This window comes from Eriocheir sinensis, chromosome 15, assembly GCF_024679095.1.
Source record: "Eriocheir sinensis breed Jianghai 21 chromosome 15, ASM2467909v1, whole genome shotgun sequence".
Lineage (NCBI taxonomy): Eukaryota > Metazoa > Arthropoda > Malacostraca > Decapoda > Varunidae > Eriocheir > Eriocheir sinensis.
Genome location: NC_066523.1, coordinates 14,326,236 through 14,336,235, shown reverse-complemented (window position 1 = coordinate 14,336,235; position 10,000 = coordinate 14,326,236). Strand labels below are relative to the sequence as shown.

The following is a 10,000-nucleotide window of genomic DNA, read 5'->3' as shown; positions in this document are numbered from 1 at the left end:
TGCGTGTCGGGTGTTAGGCCTACAGACTTTGTGTCTTATAGTATTTGCAATTTCCCGGCACTACCTGTAGCACTGTGTTAATAATAATGAGATATAGAAGCAGTGGTGGTGGTAGCGACTGTGCGGCAGGTGGCAGCAGCTGGAGACCTCTGGCAGCACAGCAGTACAATATTCAGCTGGCAGATTCCCAGACGCTTCCACCTCTCATGTCACCTACTTTCATAGGCCGAAAAGGAGATTAATCGGATTCTCATGAGTGTTTTTTCACATTCATGGTACAGAAGAAGGGCCACACTACCCCTAGAAATGCCCTAAACACCTACGAAAGCCTTGTCAAATATGTGTACTTGGGCGCCAAAAGTTTCAGTACATGACGTCGACGAAACACGGAATTCAGTGTTGATCGAGGCAGCGGCAGGGGAGGTGCTGCTGTATTAACACTGGAGTTTCTTGGCTGATGTGACTTGTCTTGGGAAAGTTTTGTAGACCTGCTGAGGTGTTTCCTATTGCTGTTACTTCAAGGCGTGTTCGGAGGAGAAACATCAAGATACACGTACAGGAACTTCCTCTGCCGTTTGTTCAGTGAGTAATAACGTACTCAGTTTGTGAATGAGTCGAAGACGTATATAGCTGTTAGGGCTTTACCTAATAACTTCCCGCCGAGTGTTTAAGTAGCGGTGGAGGGCTAGAGGAAGTGCTGTCCTAGGTGGTAACTGGGGCAGAACGCGAGACGGGATGAGTCTGCTTGGAAAGGTTTACCATACCACTCTACAGCCACCGACCCACACGCGATGCTCTCCTCCCCTCATGGAGGTTTATTGCTTCTACGTAGTGTTATTTCGGAATTCTACTACTACTGCTACTACTCAGGGATGGAGTATTCGTATCCGGTACTCCTATTCGAATACAGGATTTAGGTGTATTCATATTCAAGTAATTATTGATATAAATTAAAGTATTCTCATTCGTAGTCGAATATGAGGGAAAAGTAGTCGTATTCTGCGAATAATCTGACGATTATTCGCTAATACTTCAAAATTTATTATCAGAAACAACACCCGTTGTTCCTTACAACTCCATCCTCCTGGGCGAACATGTAATGGTCGTGGATAGTACAGGTTCATGAACTCATTTATCTTGATTTTAGTAAGGCCTTCGATATAAGGTACCTCACCAGAGACTTAAATAAAGTTAGGGCTCATGGGATAAGAGGGAAGGTATTTGATTGGATTAAGGCGTGGATTAGCGAAAGGAAACTGAGGGTTACCATAACGGTAAAAAATCCGAATGGGGTAATGTTACCAGTGGGGTTCCTCAAGGGTCAGTTTTAGGCCCGCTTTTATTCATTATCTACATTAATGACATAGACAATGGGATAACTAGTGACATAGGTAAATTTGCAGATGACACCAAAATAGGACGCACTATATTAGGACAGGGGAGGATGCTAGAGCACTGCAGGAGGATCTCAACAAACTGTCAGCTTGGTCATAGAAATGGCAGATGAATTGTAACATCACCAAGTGTAGCGTACTTAATGTAGGAACACGGAACCCATTACACGGGTATAGTTTAGACTCCACAGCGATAGGCAGATCAGAGTGAGAAAGGGATTTGGGAGTGTAAGTGAACTCTGACCTAAAATTAATGTATTAGTGCGAGGAGTAGGGCTAACAGGGTATTAGGCTTTATTAACAAGACGGTAACCAACAGGAGTGCAGAGGTCATCCTCAGACTCTATTTAGCGTTAGTTAGGCCACACTTAGATTATGCTGTCCAGTTTTGGTGCCCACACTACAGAATGGACATCAACTTGCTAGAATCAGTTCAGAGGAGGATGACCAAGATGATTCAGGGGCTGAGGAACCTCCCATATCAAAATAGGATGAAACATCTAAATTTACATTCACTAGAAAGACGAAGAGTGCGGGGAGATCTGATAGAAGTATTCATATGGGTCAAGGGTTACAACAAAGGCGATATAAGTAAAGTACTGAGAATTAGCCAGCAGGATAGAACACGCAGTAATGGATTTAAATTAGAAAATTATTGATTTAGGAGAGATATAGGCAGGCAGTGGTTTAGTAATAAGGTGGTGGGGGAATGGAATAGAATCGGCAATCACATAGTTGGTGCAGGGACGATAGCTTGTTTTAAGAGTAGACTGGATAGCTACATGGACGAGAATGACAGGTGGCAGTGAGGTGTGGGTGCAGTAAGGAGACAGGGTACTGGAGCCTACGCCCGTACCGAAGGTAAACAAGGATCAAGCCTCTACCTGTAACCCCTGAAACTACACCTCACCCATCGTGAGTAGTGGGGGGATTCTGGAGCTGCCCTGTGTAGGCCACTCGGCCTCTTGCAGTTTCCCTATGTTCTTATGTTGCATTACTTTAGAATAGTGCTATACCCAGTTACATTAAGAAGGTATTTTTCAATGAAAAGTATTCATGAATGTATTCATGATTACCTTAAAAAAGTATTCATATTTCTATTCGAATTAAAACCATTTCAATGAATTCGAATTCGTACTCGTTTTCGTTGGAATTAGAAGTATTCGGTATTCGAATACGCAACTCTTGTATTCACTCCATCCGTGCTACTACTAGGTACTACTACTACTACTATTACTACTAGGTACTACTACTACTACTACTACTGCTATACAGGTATATTATTCATCAGACCTAAGGGGTCCATTTCAGACACTGAGTAAATTACAATGCTTTTTTTTTCTGGTGGAGATAGTCTTTATCACCAGAAAACAGCCACGGGAGGGCTACAGGATATACGGCGATAAGTTACTATTCTTACTATTGTAGTTGCGATAAGTTACTGTTCGTTAGATTGAGTGAATAATGTTAATTTATTATCGAACCACACTACACATATAGCCTACAGGGTCTTTTCCGTTTGGCGTACAGCGCTAAAAGTAATTTTAATATAGATTTTTCTATGTATTTTTGTCCGTAGAATCAGAATATCACATTATTTTTTTGGAGAAATTAACAGTTTTTGAGTTATTTGCCTTTAAAGTTATTTTCTTCCTATCTATTACTGAAGGAATTCAAACTTTAAAAAGTCGTAATATTCAGTATTATATACAATTTATGGATCTTTTCCGTTTGCAAACCTTCAGCAGTCATGGAAACGCTTTGAAAATCCAATTCAAGGACTTTTTTTTTACTCTTGAAAATATGGGATAATGTTTATGAAAGCGCGTCGCCTCTGGTGCTGGCTTTAACATCATCTATCTAATTTCTCATCAACCTATCTTGATATTTTCTAGTGATGATATTAGTGGCAAGAACCAGCGTGTGTCCAGGGATCATCAACCATTAATTGTTCGTTTCACAAGCGTTTGAAGAATTTTCGTTGCTTGGCCATGACTAAGTACTTTATTGATGGCACCCCAAGCTCAGCGTAACAAACATCTGTACATGTTGACATTCGAACGCCGAGTAATTGCTTTATACACCAATTGTATAATTTATCAATTGGTTTCACGTCTCCGCTTAACTAAGATTCACATACACACAATTCTGATGATATAATGATTGAATTAAATACCCTTACCATTATTACATAGAATGGTGCATTTGCCTATCTTAAGTTAGGACACATATTTGAGGACATGACACATCTTCGCTTCAGCGTGTGCTGCTTTGTTTATGGCTGGGACCCGTCAGGTGTAAAACAGAATGCCTACCTGTAGGAGTTTGCTCCGGTGAACAGTTGAAAACAAAAGAATTTGCTCTAATTATTGATAAGCCCAACATGATTGTACAAGCCTAATTAAGTTTTTATTAAAAAAAGTCTTGAGAATTGAGAGAGAGAGAGAGAGAGAGAGAGAGAGAGAGAGAGAGAGAGAGAGAGAGAGAGAGAGAATATCGAAATCGGAGTCTCCTTAAATTCACATTAAGAGAACTGGGTCCAACTCCAGTGTGCAGTGAAACAGCAGGGGAATAGTCTGAAGATCCAAAATAATGTAGTAAAAAAGGGACTTGAATGGAGGACACAGTCACACACGAAAAATAAAAAAGAATATCACTTATACTTATTTATTCAAAAAACAGTTTATCCACCTATCCACTCGACACAATCTTCCAAACAACTATCCCCTATTCTTTGACAACACCCAGCTATCACCTTCCTCAACACTAAATATCCTCGGTCTATCCTTAACTCAAAATCTCAACTGGAAACTTCATATCTCATCTCTTACTAAATCAGCTTCCTCGAGGCTGGGCGTTCTGTACCGTCTCCGCCAGTTCTTCTCCCCTGCACAGTTGCTGTCCATACAGGGCCTTGTCCGCCCTCGTATGGAGTATGCATCTCATGTGGGGGGGCCACTCACACAGCTCTTCTGGACAGAGTGGAGGCTAAGGCTCTTCGTCTCATCAGCTCTCCTCCTCATACTGATAGTCTTTTACCTCTTAAATTCCGCCGCAATGTTGCCTCTCTTTCTATCTTCTATCGATATTTCCACGCTGACTGCTCTTCTGAACTTGCTAACTGCATGCCTCCCCCCTCCCATGGCCCCTGCACTCGACTTTCTACTCATGCTCATCCCTATACTGTCCAAACCCCTTATGCAAGGGTTAACCAGCATCTTCACTCTTTCATCCCTCACGCTGGTAAACTCTGGAACAATCTTCCTTCATCTGTATTTCCTCCTGCCTACGACTTGAATTCTTTCAAGAGGAGGGTATCAGGACACCTCTCCTCCCGAAACTGACCTATCTTTCGGCCACCTCTTTGGATTCTTTTTAGGAGCAGCGAGTAGCGGGCTTTTTTTTATTAATGTTTACATTTTTTGTGCCCTTGAACTGTCTCCTTTGCTGTAAAAAAAAAAAAAAAAAAACATCTTTTTTCATTTGCTCATTGCTCTCCCCTCACCCAGAATATGTTTTGCCCCTTGTCAATGTATTTAAAGTATTTTTTCTTCCCATGCTTGGCAACTGTGAATATTAAGGGTGTTGTGATCCCACCCTTCTTAGGTGCCCTATATATCACAAGCTCATTTACAATGTTTTTATACTGTTTACATATTGCTTGGTATATAAGTTTGACTGACGCCTAAGGTTGAATATGGGCGAGTGTCGTATACGTATACATCGAACGCTTGGGACTCCCAAGAGGACATATAGATATACCTTGGCATTAGAGGATACGCAGACTACCTGCGGCTGATGCATGTTTGGTAGCCGTCAAGCCATTTATATAACAGAGCACAAGCGGCTCATGACCTGCTCAGCTTCCGCAATGTCACACTCCTGCTGAGCCAGCCAAAATTAATGAGGAATGACTCGGGAGCCCCACCATCGTTCTAATATATGCTGGTATGAGAAGCAACTTTCCAAGGTCTTTGTATCCTCTCCCCTCGCGTGCACTTCCTCTGTCGCCACTACTTAACAAATAAATCTTCAGAAAAAGATAATCAAATATGTATCCGGGGTCTGGAGGCACGCAGCTCTTAGTTATGTTAATTGTCATAATAATGGTGTTTCGTAAGGATAGTGCTTTTAGTAAAATTGGTTCGTGGTTTAACAAATTTAAAAAACATTATTTTATAATACATGTCTCGAAAATGCAATCGTCATGGTGGAGGAGGAATGGAAGAAGAGCTAGAAGGAAGCTAAGAGAGAAATGAAGAGACTAGCCAGCGATGAAGGGTTGTTAGGAAACCAAGGAAGGGAGTTGAAGGGAAAGGGCATTTCTGTGACCTTCACAGCTCGATAGATGTAGGTGGCCGGTGAATCCTGTTTTTTACTTAGGTAGTTGCTGAAAATTTTGCCTCGTCACACAAAAAAGTGAGTGAGCTGCAGTAATAATTTACTCTGTAATATCGCAGAGAAAATACTATTAAAATAGTTCACTAGATATTGGCACGGAGAAGAAAATGTGACACCGTTGCAGCTCCTGGTCCGCTTAACTGTAGTTTTTTTTATTTTTTTTTTAAGCTTTTGATGTTTTCGTGATACTTGATTCACTACCAAACAGTTACTCAGACAAAGGGCACGCGGCAAGTGATGGATGAACATCGTAACAGTGTGGAAGAGTGCTTGTTATCACCAGACGCTGATGGTCGATGTATCTTAAATGTCTCTAAGATGAACCTAACTAAAGGAAGGCATAGCTAAATCGAAATTGCAAAATAGACATTGTTAACTGGAATATATGATATTTTTTATCATTTATTAGCAGCCGAGAAATATTGTTTTTGTTATTGGTAAGTACCATATAAGAATATCACTAAACATCAAAATACGAACTTATACGCATTCGTATGCATTCGTATTTTTATCATGACATAATTAGGACAAAATAACAAACAACTTTTCAATGTGAATTATTTTGGGTCTTCTGAAAGAATGACCCCGCTTAAAAATATGAGAACATGTTTAAGAAACAATACAGACAGGTAGATGACACTATAGAAGCTCTTGACCATAAACCATTAAAACCAGGAAGTTTCATCCTCGTAACGCGGGCCTCCGGTTTTGATTACTGTGAGGAGAAAAGGAGGGGCATGCAGAAGGGTGGATTTCTTGGATATTAGATATTTGGAGTTGCTCCAAAAACAGATACGATGATAAAAATGATGATTTTACTACTACTGCTACTACTACTACTAATAATAATAATAATATATACATATCTACATACATATATTCATACATATATAGTACATAACATACATACATACATACAGTTAACATCTGACAGAAAACTATTGACATGCTTTCAACAAGTTATAATAATAAAAAATAAAACCTTAGAAGTCTAGATAAATTTTACAAAACCCCAAGCGTAGTATCACGCCACAAATGTGCGTACTAAAATGACACATTTTGTTTGTTTATGTTAGCTCTAAATCATCTTGAGCTGTGACGGAATTCGTTGATTTATGCAATAAAAGATCTGTTCAGCACACGCACACACAATTACATACATATTTGCATCTAGGCAGATAGATAGATAGATAAATATATAGATGTAGATACCCGAAGATAGATATAGTTAAATAGATCTAGATAGACAAAAATAGATAGGTGATATTACAGAGAGAGAATGTGTTTCATAATCAGATAATATGCCTTGAGTTAAAACCTTGGATATGGCTGTTTGGCTGACTGGGGACAAGATAATGCTGGCGCCACGCATGGCGTACTTATGCCGCCTCCGAGGGGCAGGCAGGGAGTCGCGTGTGGAGGCTCAGGGAGGTGAACCTTCCTTAAAGATTTGTCGCCTACTTGGAGGGAACATTTGCCTTTGTCGAGGTTGCGGGAGAGCTCCATAACAGTAAGCGTAGGAGGGCAGAAGGCAGTGTCAGAATGGTACACCCCGCGATGGTTCTACCTGCCCGTCTGAACACCTGGGCCGTGTGACGTGGATGGCACAATTGTGGAGTCTCTGAATCACGTAAATAAAATACAGTCGTATATAATTACCCCTTATTAGATAGAATAAATGATTTTACTTGTGTTATACCATAAGAAATAAAAAGCATCTTGATCTACTTTGTCTTATGTAAAGCACTTTACTTGTGATTTTTTTCTTTTAAAGTTATATAAGTGCTGTTTGGGTGTGGATTATCAACTCACCTCTACTCCCCAGCTGATCCTTATACGCTTATCACTCCGTGTTTGCCTTATACGTCTCACAACCAAAATAGTGAAATTCTGAAGTATTTTCACTTTCCTACAAGAAAGACTGCAGTCATGACGTCAGAAAGCAAGAAAGCATCTTGTTGCTTCAGGATACGTGTAGGAGAGGGAACAAGAGATGGACAAGAAGTGACAGACCAGAAAATAACTGATGATTTTTTTTTTTTTTACGTTCCTCTTCGTTATGGTGATTCGGCGTAAACAGTATATTTCCTTATAGACATTGACAGTATCACCTTAATCAGGCGTCTAGTAGAGCAGTGATACATAGCATTCATTACGAGGAGGCCGATTTTTCTCTATAGTTAGTAGTTTATTTTAAACCACTTAGCAGTCTGGTCCTATTCTCAATAATCAGGATAAGTCGCACCGACAGTATAATTCTTTTTCTGACAATGTAAAGAGTGTTAAATGTATGAACTTATGGCTCTTATGGGACAATAGTCGTGAGACGGTGCATTAATTTTGAAAGTAACTTAAGTAACTTTAGTAACGGAAATAATTATGTAAGACTTATACCCTCTCTTTGGGAATTAATTTGGAAAAATACACATGATAGGGTTAAGGTGGGAGTGGCTAAGTGGTGGGTCCAGGCCCTGGAGTTCAGGGATACCTTGTCTCGGGTAGTGGGAAGTGCGGTCCAGTGCCATTGACGGCTGACTTGCTTTTAATCGTTGTTACATGTCAAAAAATCACTCGTGTATGCATTCTGAGAACTGTCTTATATTTTCACAAGTGAAGCACAGAGTAGTTACATAAACCAAAGAGACGTAATTAATTAAAATGATCTGCGCCGAGACTCCATCACAGGCTGGGCCGACCACCAACATCGCTAAAGATAACCTAAAAGCGTCATGCAGGACTGAACATAAAAAAGAAAGTTGGAAATGACCGCTATAAAGAAACGGCTGACAAACTACCATGACTTTCTCCTCAGTACGCACCAACCACAGCAATGACTCAAGAGTTCCTGGAAATTGTGAAAAAAAATTTGTGTCCGAAGGGCTGAACTATTTTTGGAAAAGAAAAAAGAAGTAGCTTTCATTTTAGTACTGGTTGTGTTCCAAAACGACGAAATACCCAAATACTCAGTAAATTATCCCCAGTTGTCTCGAACGATTCGGCAACAAGGTGAGATATTTGGAGGTTTATCAGGACCCAGTTTCTTCAAACAATGGATGTTGTGTCAACACGCGTCTGCAGCCAGGGACGAAGCATAGGTTTTCCTGCCCATAAACCTTCCCATTCCTGTATAATTTTTTTTTTCTCTCTCTCTCTCTCTCTCTCTCTCTCTCTCTCTCTCTCTCTCTCTCTCTCTCTCTCTCTCTCTCTCTCTCTCTCTCTCTCTCTCTCTCTTTCTCTCTCTGTCTGTCCGTCCGTCTGTCTCTCTCTCTCTCTCTCTCTCTCTCTCTCTCTATCTATATATATATATATATATATATATATATATATATATATATATATATATATATATATATATATATATATATATATATATATATATATGTATATATATATATATATATATATATATATATATATATATATATATATAGCTTCCTCGAGGCTGGGCGTTCTGTACCGTCTCCAGTTCTTCTCCTGCACAGTTGCTGTCCATATACAGGGCCTTGTCCGCCCTCGTATTAGAGTATGCATCTTATGTGTGGGGGCTCCCTCACACAGCTCTTCTGGACAGAGTGGAGGCTAAGACTCTTCGTCTCATCAGCTCTCCTCCTCATACTGATAGTCTTCTACCTCTTAAATTCCGCCAATGTTGCCTCTCTATCTTCTATCGATATTTCCACATGCTCTTCTGAACTTGTAACTGCATGCCTCCCCCCCTCCCGCGGCCCCTGCACTCGACTTTCTACTCATGCTCATCCCTATACTGTCCAAACCCCTTATGCAAGAGTTAACCAGCATCTTCCTCTTTCATCCTCACGCTGGTAAACTCTGGAACAATCTTCCTTCATCTGTATTTCCTCCTCCTTCGACTTGAACTCTTTCAGGAGGGTATCAAGTTTATCTCTCCTCCCGTATTTGATTTGATCTTGCTTTCAGCCCACCTCTTTTGTTCCCTTTTAGGAGCAGCAGTAGCAGGCTTTTTTATTATTGTTTTCTTTTTTTGTGTGCCTTGAGCTGCCTCCTTTGTTAAAAAAAAAAAATAAAAATATATATATATATATATATATATATATATATATATATATATATATATATATATATATAGTATATATATATATATATATATATATATATATATATATATATATATATATATATATATATATATATATATATATATATATATATATATATATATATATATA

General features: G+C 39.6%; 1 protein-coding gene across 2 annotated transcripts in view; it reads left to right on the top strand.

The window, feature by feature from the left end:
* Nucleotides 1–381: 381 nt before the first annotated feature.
* Nucleotides 382–10,000, top strand: part of LOC126998937 (sphingomyelin phosphodiesterase-like) — a 39,134-nt gene continuing 29,515 nt past the window's right edge. For both annotated transcript variants that reach the window (XM_050861216.1, XM_050861215.1), the window contains exon 1: nucleotides 382–582. The gene's annotated coding sequence lies outside the window, so the exon portion shown is untranslated. The remainder of the gene's footprint in view (nucleotides 583–10,000) is intronic.